Raw genomic sequence first — 16284 nt, forward strand, 5'->3', positions numbered from 1 at the left:
AGAATCGATAGACTTATTTTATTAACCAATTTTATTAGAATCGATTTAGACTTAATTTTCCTTAATATTCCGTTTTTAATAATAAAAGTGGCCTTATCTACGTCGTCGTTCATAGTTGCTAATATATACTCGTGATGAAAATGATAACGTATCAAGCAAGAGTAAAAATTTTTCAATACACATGATTTAAGTGTTCATTTCACTTTCTTTATTTTTTATCGTTAATTTCTCATGGCCTATTTTAAAAAAATTTTAATTTACTTTCCTTACCATTACTTTTTACGATAAACTGTATTCTAAAATTTTCTCAGAGTAAATTTTCAAAACGCACCCCTATCATTCTAGCAGAATATTAATAGCATTGCAGACAATAGAATTTTTCTAATATTTTTTTTTTATTCACATACAAATAAGACAAACTCATTCACAAAAAACTTATACACATGTATGTGACATTATTGTTGCTTACATGTTATGATTAATTATTATATGTTTTTTTGTTTTCTATTTTTCTTATTATTGCTATTATTATATAACTGCTTCTACATTTTACTCCTTTCGTCCTTTAGTTGACAAATAAAACATAGAATATGAGCATGTACAGAATGATTATGGCACAAAACAAAAAAGTAGAATAAAAATTTAATAGAAGAAAATAACTATTGTATGGTGATTGGTGAGTGCTGAAACAGGATACAAGTGATTGCTTCTTCTATATAATATTGTTGTAATAATAATTTTAAGTGAAGGGAAAACAACAACACATATTTACTCGCACATAAAATAAATTGGAAACAATGTCAGGAAATAAATATGATGAAAAGCTTACGTAATGTTTAAATGGTAGTTTATATGAGACCACTCTTAGCTTGTATATACCTACGAGTAGGTTACCATATTACTAAAAAATATTATGCAAGTTGTTGTTTCTAATTTTTTCTATCTTGTTGCTTTTATTTTTCTTCTTAAAAAAATTTTATGTTTTTCTCTGAATAAAACATTTTTATTCTTTATTATCATTTTTCTTTTTTGTTTTTCATTCAACATCGCATCACAAAATTTTTATAAGCACTTTTTATAATAAATTTATGGAAAAATAAAGGAGTAAAGGGATTATTTATTAAAAAAAAAATTTTATTCTCGTATTTTTTCGGTTTTCTTATTTTTTTTTTTTTGTACAGTCATAATTTCTGTTTATGAACGAAAAAATGGAGACCAAAAACAGAGCAACAAAAATATAACCTAAATAAATATGAAGAACATATAAAATTATATGATTAAATTACAATTTATTTAATATACATAAATATAAAAAGCTTATAAATTGACGATGATAAAAATAATAATGTAACTGATAACAATATACAAAGTATGTTCCATATATACAAAATTTGCAAATTTAATAATAGCATGTTAAAAAAATAGAAGATTAGTTAATTAAGATTTTTCAGCTTCCACACTTGCATTTACATTCCATTAAGAATATAGTAAATTTTTGAACCCTAATTAAATGACTTCCGGACGGCCATTATGTGTAATAGAAAGTGAAGTTTTTAAGTTTTTGCTAAGATGCAGGAAAATTTTGAAAATTTACTATACATAAGTCTTCAATGACTGTATAAATTTTATTGATACCAATTTTCTCTAATATCGTTATTGTCATCAAAAATTCTTATACATGTACAAATATTGAATATAAAATCCTCGTTTTGTCAAATTTTTAAATTTTTTAAACTCTTAAACTGCAACCTTTATATTTTCATTTCCAAATATATTAAATTTTATTCACATAGACACTTGTATAAATGTCTGACTTGGGCGGCTATAAATATATTTATGTAAGTACAATATTTTTTAAGCTTTTGTTAAATTTACAATAAAGTACAAAACGGATTTGCGATATAATGCAATAAAAATAAAATATTGCATAACTGTAGGCGATATTTTCCTTATACATGTTTTATTTTTTTAAATACAAAATAAAGGCAAATAAATATTTATATTGTAGATTGTACGGAATTTTTTTAATTTTTTTTCTTTTTCCTCCCTTTTACCAAAAAAAGTTTTCTGATTTAATAGTAAAAAAAAAAATAATTTTTTTGTGCAATATTTTTCACAATTTTATAAAAATAAATGTAAATACCATTTAAAAAGTAATATTGATACATTTAAAACGAATAAAGTAAATAACAAAAATTAATTCTTATGAATATTTCAATTATAATACACAGTTCAATATTATGGTAGACATCGAACCATCATATTACTGTTGAATACAATACTAAAGTAATTTTGAGGAGGAATGTCCTTATACCAATATTATTAACGATTAAAAAATATTGTAAAGGTGAAAAATATTGTTTTTATATTATTATTTTTATTATGATTTCATTTTTATATTTTTATGCAAATATTTTTAATGCAATTTATAATTTTAATATTTTTAATGGATAAATTAAGTAATTTTTTTTTTGGTTTCAATTCATACAACAAATTTTCTTTATTGATGCATGAAATCATCTTAGAATATTAAAATTCCAGAAATAATATTTTTCATTATTATTATTTACTTATATGAACCTTTAATTTTAATTTTCAAACTCTTATACATTATTAATATTCTTCCAGTATAACAAAAGATTATGTTTTTTTATTTATTTTAAACGCACTTTGACACTTAATTTTAATTTATTATAAAATTAAAAATGAAAGTTAATTAAAAATATAATCAAGAAAAAAGAAATAACAGGGGGCAAAAAATTCTTTATAATTTTCTAACAATAAAAATAGTTAATAATTCATTTGAATAATAACAACAAAAATATAAAAATGACAATAGTAAACAAAAAATGTCAAAGGTAAACAACAGAAAAACAAGAATCCCTTCCGGAAAATGAAATATACATACATACATACTTACAATCATAAAATAAATTCGAGTATAACATCACCATTTTACTGTTTCTTCACAAAAACAGAATTTAAAGATAAGAAAAATATAAGATCAAAATAAAAATGTTTTTGTTTTTCTTAAATTCAACAGAAAAAAAAACAAATAAATCCAAATGATATGCAATTAGTCCCGTAGTTGTGCATTTATTCATTCTTTGAACTTACTCTGCTCACTTTAAGAGGTACTGCATTTCATTAAATGTAAAAATAAAGAAAAAAATAAATATGTTATCCTACATTTCACATTTAATAAATTTAATACCCCTATAAGTATGCTTTTAGTATAATTAATTAAGTAGAATTTTAATTTTCATTTATATTTTACTTGAGTTTTTAATCTCAATACTTTAATTTTCTTGCTTTTTCTCTTTCTTTGTTTATTTACCTTTTTTTTTAATCTTATTTAGAATAAGTAATTTAAAAGAGAAGAATTTTATTCAATCAGTTTGGAAAGATTTTTAAAGTTCAAGTACATATGTGTGTGTATATCATAGAAAAGTGGATGTTGTAAGCAGGAATGATGAAAAAAGTAAAATTAGAAAAAATTATAAAAAAGTTATTTTGTTTTTTATAAAAAGTTTTTTGTTATTTTACAAAATATTTAAGATAAAATAAGATTTAAATTTTAAATTAATTTGAAAACTTACACGATGAACACGTTGAACTAATCAAAAATATCATTCTGATCAAAATTTCTGGTTTTATGATTAAAAAAAAATTCAATCATCAACCGAAAAATTGCCCTATTTATTCTTTATAAACACTTCAAAGTCTATAACATTTTTCATATGCTACGCAATTATGAATTTTATTACAAAAAAAATATGAGCTTGAATTTTTTACATAATTCGTAAAAAAAATTTTTTTCTCTTTTTATAATTCTATTTTTAAAACACCTTCAATAGACCAATAAACAATAAACTTATTCTTTGTCATTCAAAAAAACAACATAGTAAAAAAATGCTCATAACCGAAATTCATAGTCACTTCTAAGATATTTTTTTACCAACTTGCAATAATGTAAATCAAAACTTTTGTCTGGCATATTTGAAAATAAATCATTTCCTAACACAAAATATTTATAAAGTAAATGGTAGCTACATAGCTATATTAATTTTATATTAAAATGAGAATTTCAGTATAATAATTTCATATTATAGTCTTATAATATCACAAAAATTATACTTATTTAAAATAATATTAGTAGCTTAATGTTATTTACTGTTATATTACAATATAATATACCTTAATATTATAATATGCCTAAAATACATAAATTAATAAACATAAAATGAGACAGCTGACATGAACAACACATGACCAACTAAATTATTTGATTATAACACTGTAATCCAATGCTATAACTTACAAAATATATATAAATATGTATATGTTAATTAAAAACATTCTATAAGTTCCAAAATAATTTAATTTCTATTCCCTTTAATTCAATTATAAGTAGCAAATTTACTTCATGCCAATATTAAAATTTTCTTTAAAATTTTTGTCCTAATTTTTTTGTTAGCGAAGAGAGACCTTTTGTCATATTAATCTCCAATGGCATTAATTTTATCCCTAGACTCTTAATTAGCTCCAATACCTGTACCTGTCGAAATGCATCTTAAAGTGTTGGAAAACTGATTTTTAAAATGGCTGTGAGTGTCTTAAGCAATAGCCATTTTTTCTCCAGACTTGCCGACAGATTTCAATTTTTCTATTTTCCACTCTTAAGATATTTTAAGGTAAAATGTTTTCGAAACCTACCATAACTTAACCATTACCGAAAATTTGTGCTTCTGTTAAAATTTGATCATATCAAACTTTGAAACTGTGGAAACAATACCTTCCATAACATGATCTTTAATGTTCTTTGTTAAGAAAAAAGGAAAGGATAAAATGTATTGTTCTTTTTTTTTGCTTGCTGTTTTTGACCGTATTACAATTCTATGTTATTTTCGGAAGTATATGAAACTCAAATATGATAAAAAATAAAATAAAAACAACATTGAAACAAAATTTAATCAAATAAATTTGCCTTGACACAAAATATTCTTGTTATTTCTACTTGTTTCACTTGTTTTTCTTTCATCATCTACTTTTCATTTTATTATTCTTACTCTCATTTTTTGTTTTGCTTCTTTTCTTTTCTTTTGTTTTTGTAATTTTTTTCTCTTGTTTTCCTTTTTTATTATTATTTAAAATGTAAATTTACATTTTGCGCCCTCTAAACCCTATCAGACCCATTTTTAAATCGTTTGCATATTTATATTTGCTCACGACCTTTCTTCTTAATTTTTTTATCATATTTTTTTATTTTTTTTTGTTTTTTTTTTTGTGTTTTTTCTTCCTCTTTTGTAATTTTGTTGTCTTCTATATACCGTCTTTTATTTGAAATTATTTTGTTTTTTATTTTACCACCATTTTACAACTACCAAGAGCTACTAACTGTTTTTAACATTGAATAAATAGATGATATTATATAAAGCTTATAATATTTATACATACATACATAATGTACAATAAATTACACCATTGTATAAACATATACCCGCATATAGAAAGAGATATATCTATATATGCATTTATGTATGAATGTATGAGTTAAAAAACATTGATATTTTTTTCTGTTTTCCCTCTACATTAATATATATATATATATATATATATATATATATATAAACACATACATATGTATGTATTTTCTTATATTTGAATAAAATTTAAATTTTAACTTTACTATTACTTTAATTTTTTTATTTTTTCCTCCTTTATTCTTATTACTTAGTTCATAGTGTGACACTTTTGCACATACCTACAAACTTTCATCCTTTCAATTTCCCATCACATTTTGTATACGATTTTAAAATATTAGGTAGGTATTACGGGGGTTCCTTTGTTATTTAAAAAACAAAATTTTTTTAAGCACTTTTATCCCCTTTTAAAAACTTATTAGACAGCCTTTTACTTATTACTATTAATATATTTTTTATTATAAAGCGTTTTTAAAGCGTATAGATGTTTCAACTTTGTTAAGCCTAAAAAATTTATTCCTATAACATAAAATATTTTGGTATGATCGGAAAAACTATAAATAAAATATCAAACTTTAAGACCGAAATCTATAGAACATACTTCTGATCAAAATATATACAGAGAGTCGAAGGAATAGTTCTTCTTTAACGGTAACAATATTATAAATATAAATTTATTTCTAAGACTAATTATTGAATTTTCCTTATACATGCTACCTTACCATTTTTGTTTTTTCCTTCTAATAGTTCTAACTTTACGATCAGTTGAATTACATTTTCTGTTCGATAATTCTATATTTATAATGATTATTTTGAAAGTAAAATTCCCAGTAATTTCAATTAATGAACAGCGTTTTGTGCTAATAACAACTTTCATAAAAATATTTAAGCTAAGACACATGCTTGGCTCTTTTGAATTTTAAAAATTTTTATAATTACCCTTAAATTGCATAATGTATACCAATAGACAACTTAAGCTTGAGTCGGAATCCAGCATAAATTTCTTAATATTTTCTTATATTAATGCTATTTAAGGCTTATCATTAGCTTATAATGGTACGTACAATTCCACATTGTACAATTTTACAAAAACAAAAGTAATTTTTTAAATGTTAGTTAATTTTTGAAAATATTTTCTCATATATCTTCTAATTTATGAAATTTTAAACATTCTGCTCAAAAAACTGCTCGATTTTTATCAGAAAAATTGTAAATTATAAAGAAAAAGCAAAACTCATTAATTACTAAAAAAATTGATTTTAATTTAAACAAATACCAAAATAAACTTTTAAATTAAAGCCCAAATGAATACTTCCAAATTAGTCGACCTTGAAAACATCCTTAAAACATCACTATGCATATATTGCATATCATTTGCTTTATAAAAAAATAGCTACCAATGATATTTTTAGGAGCGTTAAAGGAATTTTTCTATTCTCAGTGCGTTTTAATAGTAGTGTAAACGATCCCTATAATATTCTCATTAATCAAAGCCTAAAGCACAAATTATTTTTTTCTTCTTTGTTTTTCTTTTTTTTTTACATTTTTTCTTGTTATTATTTTTTTTATATAAATTATTCCCTTTTTAACTTTTTCAATATATTCAGATATTCTATTCATGAATTACAATATAATTTTGTAATATGTAAATTTTGTTGTTTTGAATTTTAAAAATAACAAACAGAGAAAAAAAATTATAGATTAACAATTCATCACTAAAACAGTTAAATCTAGATAAAACAAAAATTTTTTAAAGAACCGACGTCAATTGTAAAGGTTTTGTCACTTAACCAGTTTCTCTATCGAATATCACACTCATTCTATATGGTCGCTTTCGTCTTCCTATAAGAATAAAGCATTTTCTAACAAAAACTAGTTAAAAGCACTTGCGCATTAAAAATGTTATCCACTTATATAGATGAAACTGAATAAAATAGATAGTAATTCAAGGAAAATTTAAAGAGATTCCAATTATAGACCTAGAGTAAAATTCTTTGAGGTCGGGTAAACAATTTCTTTATTAGAATTTTTCAAGTTTTGAATATTATCCAGATTCAACTGTCTGTTTCAATAAATATTAAATAATAATAATGAGATCAAAAAAAATATTATAACACTGAAATTACTCTTTTGGGTACCCATTTTCAAGAAAAAATGAGAAAATAATTATTTTTTGTAAATTTACAAATACACTACAAATACAAAATTTGATATACAGTATAATTCTATAAAAGCCTTGAAATTTTTATATTCCTTGCAAGCATTTTTTTTAATTGATACTAAATCATGGCGTCCTGTTGTCTTAGACAACTACAAGTTTGGTATCCGAAAATTAATTACAATTTCAAAATATTTAAAGTATTTAAAAATTTATTCATTAATGTTGTCTGCAAAATATTTTAATTTTAAACTAAACAATTAAAGGTTTCGTAAAGCCGATCTAAAATCTCAACTTCGTTTTAAAATTCAAGCTAGAGTCTAAGAGTTTTGTACATAGTATTACTTAACTTAATTCTTTCCAATGAACTGAAGTGGTACATATGTTGCAAATCTTATTTTTATTTATTCTTTAATTTTTATTTAATTTTTGATTAGTTTAGAATAAAGATTTTAAAAATGCGCTTTATAAGTTTGCGTAATTGTAAATATTGTCATTAATATTTAAAAGAACATTGAAATATCATTGAAATTTTAATAACAAATAAAAAACATTTTCTCATCTTCAATTTTCAATGTCACACAATATTAAAATGAAGAATTTGCAAAGTGTTATTAAGTAAAAATATTTATGAAAAATATTGTTAGAGGTTTTTAAGAAAGTAAAGAAAACAGACCAGAAAATAAATTGCTCAAAGGTTTGCCCAATTAGAAGATAAAAATTATTTTTTAAAATAATTTTATTTAAGAATTTCAGTGCCATGTAATACGTAATTATATATTTTACATTGTATACATAAATTTTATATATACCTATATTATGTGTATATAATGTGGTACTTAGTAAAATAATGAAAAATTCTTGAGAACACATTCCACAAATTCCCATTAAATTTTATTTACACAATCCTTAAAAAAAAATATATTTCTGTATATTTAAATAAAAATACCGCACACTTATAAATTGTGGCATCTAATTTTGTGTATACTCAATAGAAATTTCAAATTTAAAGTCATCTAATGATGGAAGAGAATAGGAAATTACTCTTAGTATAGGTTCCTTATATGACTATTTAAAATATAATGAAGTAGTTACGTATATATTATATTATATACATACACATACGTAGCATAGTCCAAAAATTAAATTCTCAATTGAAATTACAGTAAAAATTTTGGTTAATTGAAAGATTTAATTGATGGTACTGATACACGATTATTAATTGATGGTACTTAGAAAAAGCCATTGTTTTCAAAAATATGTGTAAATTTTAAAATTTCTTGGAAAATTTTTAAAATTTTCCTTCCAAATCAAACAAAATTACTAGAAAACCAGATCCCTATAATTAGCAAATTAGACTTAAAAATAATGAAATTTTTCCACTCAATTCAAATTTAATTTTAATTAATTGTAATACACAGTTGAATTGCACTTAATTTTTTATTAATAAGCATTTATTTCAACATTTTATAAGATGAATAAGGAAATTTTCATATTAATTTGTGATCCTTGCATAAAAATTTTTTTGTTTTCCAATCTGATTTTCGATTTTTTATTTTTCTTCCTTTTTAACTCGTATTTCATTAAGTTTTTTTTATAAAACGTTTTATTATTATTTTTATGTAAAATACTTTAATACATATTATTCATCTTAATTTTGTCTAGATGATTCTAATATAAAATTATAATTAAGTTCATTAACTTTTAAGTATAACGTAATACACTTTAAAAACAGCACAAAAAAAGAAAACAAATCAAGTTTTTTAGTCGTCTACAAAATTCGGAAACAGAGCTACTTCAATGCTAAAGCAGACAGTATAACAGTATGTACTAAGTACAAGTACTTAGTATTCCTCTTGTATGCATGTTAAGTTGTCCCAATTTAAAATACATTTGTTATTCATATGTAATTTTTATATATAGAGAACGGCTAGAGCACGAATGTACAATATTATCACAACGAATAAAAATTCACGCGGAAAGTGTTAGTATTCCAAAAACAAAAATATAAAAAAAAGAGATACTTTTTTTTTCGAATGGAAAAGACCATCATCATACTTCGCATTTGTAATTCAAATTTTTTTTTTTTGCTGCTGCTGCAGACGTGTTAATTTTAAGAATAAAAAGAATTTTTTGGTTGGAAATATTTTTCCATTTTGATTCTGAATAGAAAATTTTTCTAGCACATTTCTAGCACACTAAAAACAAAATATGAAAAAAAATCAACTCTTTTTCTTTGTTTTTTTTGGAAAATTTAAAATAGCTTTGGTTCCCATAAAAAGGGAAATTTTTTTTTTCAACTTTTTACACTTTCTTTTCTTTAAGCATGTTCACTGAAAAAAAATTAATTTTTTTTTTTCATTTTTAAATTTTTACTTGTTAAAATTAGTGAATCTTAACTTTATTTAAAAAAAATCTTTCATATTTTATTATAATAAAATTAATTTGAGCACAGGTGTGTTAAAGTACCATTATAAGTCATCTCACCTTTTACTTTTGCCACTTTTAATAATCATAAATTTTTTAATGAATTATTTTAGTTTTTTTTTTATCTTTTACATTTTTCTTGTTCTTTTGAGAAGTTTTTGAAGGTAACAAATGTTAAAAAAATGTAAAGACACTACAAACTTAATAATAATACATACATATTTGTATAAGTAATTCTCTTGAATATAATATTGAAGAAAATTATATTAAAGAATCATACGTGTTGAATAGCTTCAACAAAAAAGAATAAGAGCAACAATTCATATGCGTCATTTTCATTTCCGCAAAATTTTCTTTCTTAAAACATTAAGGTGTAAAATTTTAATATTTTACTTAATCACCATATAAAGGGAGGAATAATATTCAAAGACTTAGAGGGAAAATCTTGTAAAAAAAAGTAATTTTATGAAATTAAGTAATTTGCAAAGTAAGTACTTGCCATCAAGCACAGTATTAATATATTATAGGTAGGAGACATTCCAAAATTTCCTAAATCGAACTTAACCTATGGACATTTTTAATAGATTCCGAATAATTAAATTTTACTTAAGATCAAAAGTTCATTCAAACAATCTCAGATAATTTGTGCGAATCATTTGATGAGGTAAATTTCTGCAACCATTCAATCTTATAAGAATGCTAGAAATGTTTCGTTATAACACTGTCACAAAATTTCCAACACCAACAAAATCTATTGATCCAAATCTTAAATCCATGTTGATTGTGGCCAATTTTATTTGCAGCCGATCTAGTTAGTAATTAAACCGGCTACTAAATTTTATTTCAAATTTTGTGAAGAAAACATATAATATTTTTTGTTGTTAAAATTGATTATAATTGTAAAATATACGCTGCATTGCACAGTGTCATATCACTTCACGTCACCTCATGGTTAAAGGATCTGACGCTATACTTTTTGTCTTTAAACGATATCACAAAATTCACCAAAATTTCATTTCAACAAAAAAAAATATCTAAAATTTGAACATTTTCACTCGTTACCACTGAAATTATTATGAGTATTAAATGTTATTAGAAATTTTATAATCTCACATGATTTCTTTTTATTCTTGTATTTTGTCATACATATATATACATATTTTTTTTAATGTTTAAGAATAATATTTAATGAAAACGAAAATTTTACCATAATCAGAAGTGAAATAAATGTTGTTTCGTTTTATTACTACCGCAACATTTATACGATAAATACAAGGATTTTATAGAGTGTATACTGTCAAGAATTAAAAAAAAAAAACTTTAAAAAAATTGAATTAAAATTTTAAGCCAACTCTCTATCCTATTCTATATTTCTCTCTATCCTATTTCTCTATTTTATTTTATCCAGCTAGAGAAAATTGCGTGAAATGTGTTCCATTTAACCCAATTCAAAATTCACTTTTTAGAAGTAGATTGAACTCACAATGTTTTCATATGTTGTTGGCGGTGTATAACACTTTAACAAATCCTGTAATATTATAATGAATTATTTCAATACAAATTATTACAAATGACAATTTTCGTTGAAATGTATTGACGTTGTGAAAAGGTCACATAATTTTCGTTAAGTACTTTAAATTTATTCAATATTAAAAATTATTTAATAATGCCATGCAAATGAAACATCTTGTAAGTTTACATTATATAATATTTAAATAACTAATACATAATATTTTGTCCCTAGTGCATTTAATATCTTTAAGTCTTATTATAAGTTCTTTCACGAAATCATGTCGAAAAACGAATCTTCATGCTGATAATATTTCTGATTATATTATATAATTTTTTGTACCACCGTTTTATCTACATATACCTTATATCAGGATATATTCGTTTTGGATATATATACGGAACGTATAGAGCACAGACCAAAAGTACATGTACTATATCATTATATTTAATTTGAATTATACATATGTACATACACATATACATTACGTTATCATGTACAATATATTATGAGAAAAGTTATCATTCTTATATCGCGTACATTTTGACACATTTCATTTTTTTTTTGTACTATATCATTATTATAAAGATATGAGTGTATTTAGCAAACAGAAAAAAAAATTGCTATCCTAAAACATCCCTAAAAAGAGCGTGTATCTTTTGAACAATTGTAAGTAAAATTGTATATACATAAAACATTAGGCACGCATGAAGCAAACTAACTTAAATAAAGTGAAAATAATATTCTACATTTATTACAAAAGAGTAAGACTGAAAGGGAAATCAAGTTAAACATATAAAATGTAAGTATATACATGTATGTAGCTCTGGGTATACGAGTAGTAAATTTTCTTTTTACCTTGGAACGTTTAATAAAATAATTTTACACATTTTACATATTATTTTGTATGCGAAACTTATAAATAAAAAACAACAACAAAACTATACAAGAAAATGCTACATTTTAACTGTATAATAAAAACAACAAAAACAACTATAACATAATCTGTTCATCTTTATCCTTTTTCCTTTGTACAAATTTTTCCTTTTTTTAACAATGTCAAATTTGGATTATTATCTCCTTTCACATTTTCTATACATATATACCTTGATTATTAGTACGTTTTAGATCAAAATTATTACAAAAGAATATTGATTAATAGTCTGATTCTCTCAGTTGATAATTTATGAGAGCTTTTAGTGAAATTTGCTCTAATGAATAATATAAAAAACTTTTATGAAAATCAATTTGTTAAGTTTAATTATTTCAAAATAGTGTAATAGTTGAACGGACAAACAAAAATTATTAATAAAATATTAAATGACCACAAATTTAGTAAAAGATTTAAGAATTTAAATTTCTGCAATATTGCGAATTTATAGCGAAAAATATACAATTAAATCTAAAATTAAAAATTTACAAAATAATTTAATTATTTACTTTAAAATTTGTATTAAATTTATCTCGCAGTTTTTTAAATAATTTTATGGCTATAAAGCAAGGCTCCCTAGATCGATTTAGCACAAATTCGACTTCTACAATTTTTTTAATTTTCCATATTTTAAGACTATAATGTAGCAAAAAATTGCCTCAATTAGAAAATATTTGAGGTGAAAAGATGAAGTCAGAAAAAAATAAATTCCAAATTAAATTTTATGAACTCAATTATAGTTTGACAACTTCAAATCTTTCTAAAATGAATCCCCATAAAAATTTTGAATTAATGTTTTGAGTTCCATAAAAAAATATGTGCTTTTTTAAAAAATTTTTTTTAAAATACTTACTTGAAAAATTTTTATCGTTAGTTAATTTGTCTTTGTGTTTTATATTTTACATTATTTTACAATGCTATACAAAAAGTTACAATCATATTACAAGGCTATACAAAAAGGCACATAGTTGTCTGTGTATAGCATATGAAAAAAAAAAAGATCCTGTTTATGCATTTTCATTACTATCCCTGAAAATCTAACATTTCCTGTTTTATATTTTACTTAAATTTGTCATGTTTAGTTTTATGAGACAAATTTAAATCTTTTTACGATATTCCACATTGTTCAAATTCCTCGATATTTTAAATAATTTCTAGGGTCTACACAATAAAAACAAAATTATTGAATTTAAGAAATGATGATGAAATGAATTTAATCAACTTTAATAGATTAAATTAAAATAAAATGGTTCCACAACAGGTTGAAATCGTGAGATTTTGTGATATTAGTATAAAATTTTTCAATTTATTTCATATTGCTTTACAAGGAATGCAAAATCTTGGATAAATTTTTTTTTAAAATCGAATTTCAGAATCGCTAGATTAACTTTAATTTAAAATATAAGATTTCCCTTTTAGTTTGAATCTAAAAATAATATGTTAAAGTTAAAAAAAAAATGAAAAGCACAAAAACAAAACAAAATTTTAAATTAAAAATGTTAAAGGAACGTATTTCTTGAGATTAAAAATTTCATTTCATCAAATTTGACATGATAAATTGCGCGTATTTAATATGGTTTAAGCATTAAATTTTGGATTTTTATTTTTATACAATGAAATTTTTAATACACTGACATATTCAATCATCAGATGAATTTTTGTAAATCTTTGTACATTTTAGTTTTGGCAGTTTTGGTAACTTTTTAATACCAACATTGTATACAGCTATTACTTTTAAATATCTTTTATACTCACTCTTTTCCAAAAAAAATTAAATAAGTTTTCTTATTGTTAGTCCTAACAAGATATTCGTGGCATGATACACTGAAAGATTAAAATTTCCAAAAGGATTATTAGACAAATTAATAAAATAATTAAAAATTATTCTGTGTTGAAATTTCCTGCTCTTGCTCCATATTCGAAACAATCTTATTAAATTTTTTACAAAAATTTCGAATGTGAAATTTTGTTTTAATTTATTAATCAATTAAGGTCTATGTCTCTATATTTAAAAGTTTTTTTTTTTTTCCTTCTTCTCTCCTAGGAGGAGTATAGGGCTAGAACTGATATCTATCATACCCTAGTTTCTATAGTCATAGAGAGTTAGCTAGGTAGATGACTAGCCTACCGTAAGATATTTAAAATTAATTATTTTAAATTTAGTTTTTATATTGGTTTTTCTTATAAAATTTAATCAAATAATTTCAATAAATCTTTTGATTTGCGACGATCCAATGACGAGGTCAAATATGTGCTTTATAGTATTCCACTGGAACAATATCGCAATAAAAAATATTCGCGAATTCAATTAACAATTTAATAATTAAAATAATTGAATTATTTTAATTTGTCATATATTAAAACATTTCAAAATGCTGTTTAAATTTTGTTTATTAATTCGAAGACCTTTGAACACTTTACATATTTTGTATTTCAACTTGATACGTACAGATATAAATCAGAATATTTCTGGTCAAGTGAAGTAATCACACTTAATTACGTTATTGATAGGAATACTATCAAACCTAATTCACAAATTTGAAATGATTGATATTGAGCTTAGTTGATAACCATCTAAAGAAACATCACATTTTGGAAAATGCAAATATTGGAACCTCAATAGAATATAAGCTATAGCATCTTAGAAAAATGTCAGAATATAAAAATTCTTTTTAAAATTCTTAATAACATACTTTTTTATAACAACACTATTGAAGTTTTCCTGTTAATTCTATATTGAAGCTTGCAAAAAATTTGAAGTTTCCAGTAAGCTGGTCACTTAACTTAAATTTTTTTACAAAAAAAAAGGAGCATTTTCATATACGTGTAAGATATCCTTTAAACAATGTCTACGTACAAAAGAAAAATTGTTGATTAAAAAAAACATAAAATTTAATTTGAATTTCACTTTAACAAAATAACTATTTCTTAAAATACATATAGAAAGTAGTGTATTAAAAGATAATGATGGTGTCTACAAAAATCCTTTCTAAAACTATAATCAAATGTTCATGGTTGCAGTTTTACAATAAATACCAACTTTTGTATAATTTCAACTTTATATTTTTTATTTTCCCACCAAAAATCTTCATTTTATTTTTATTTGAATTCCATTTGAGAACTATGTACAGATTCTTTGGCAATAATATGATTAGATAAAAAGTAAATATAACAAATTAGAAAACTCTTTCATTGAAAAGCGAATGTTTTTCAAAATCAAGAAGGAATCCATTAACTAAAGTTGCATACAGTTTCTTCTTTCCACATTTTTATAAATTTAGCTTTCGTACTTAAAATAATGAATATGTAAAGTATCGTAACAATGTTAGTGATATTGCTCTGGAATTATTTTTAAAATATTCTGTTTGCCTTAGTAACCATAGTTATTTTGTGTTTTCTTATTTTGATTTGTCGTTCCCGCGTATAGAAAAATAAAAGAAGCATAGCATTTTACGAATTTTTTTTGCTTCGTATTTGCAAAGTACTCAAAGGATAAAGAAAAAACATTTTTATTATTTGATTTCGCGTTCTTTTCTCTTTTATTCTTTCAGTTATTTCGTTCTTTGTTTTTAATAAAGGATCGAATAGACATTTTAAACCAATTTGATATATTAAGTGATTGTAAATTTTAAGAATATGCAGAAAATAAAAACAAAGAAAAATATAAAGAGTCTAGAAATTTGATTACAATCAAATCAGTGTTAAGTTGATAAGACTTAAAAAAATATACAAGGTTTTATTATTTTTATACACCACAAATTTTTAAATTGGTTTA

The sequence above is a fragment of the Condylostylus longicornis genome, unplaced genomic scaffold, assembly GCF_029603195.1.
Source record: "Condylostylus longicornis isolate FDR11 unplaced genomic scaffold, ASM2960319v2 ptg000135l, whole genome shotgun sequence".
Classification (NCBI taxonomy): domain Eukaryota; kingdom Metazoa; phylum Arthropoda; class Insecta; order Diptera; family Dolichopodidae; genus Condylostylus; species Condylostylus longicornis.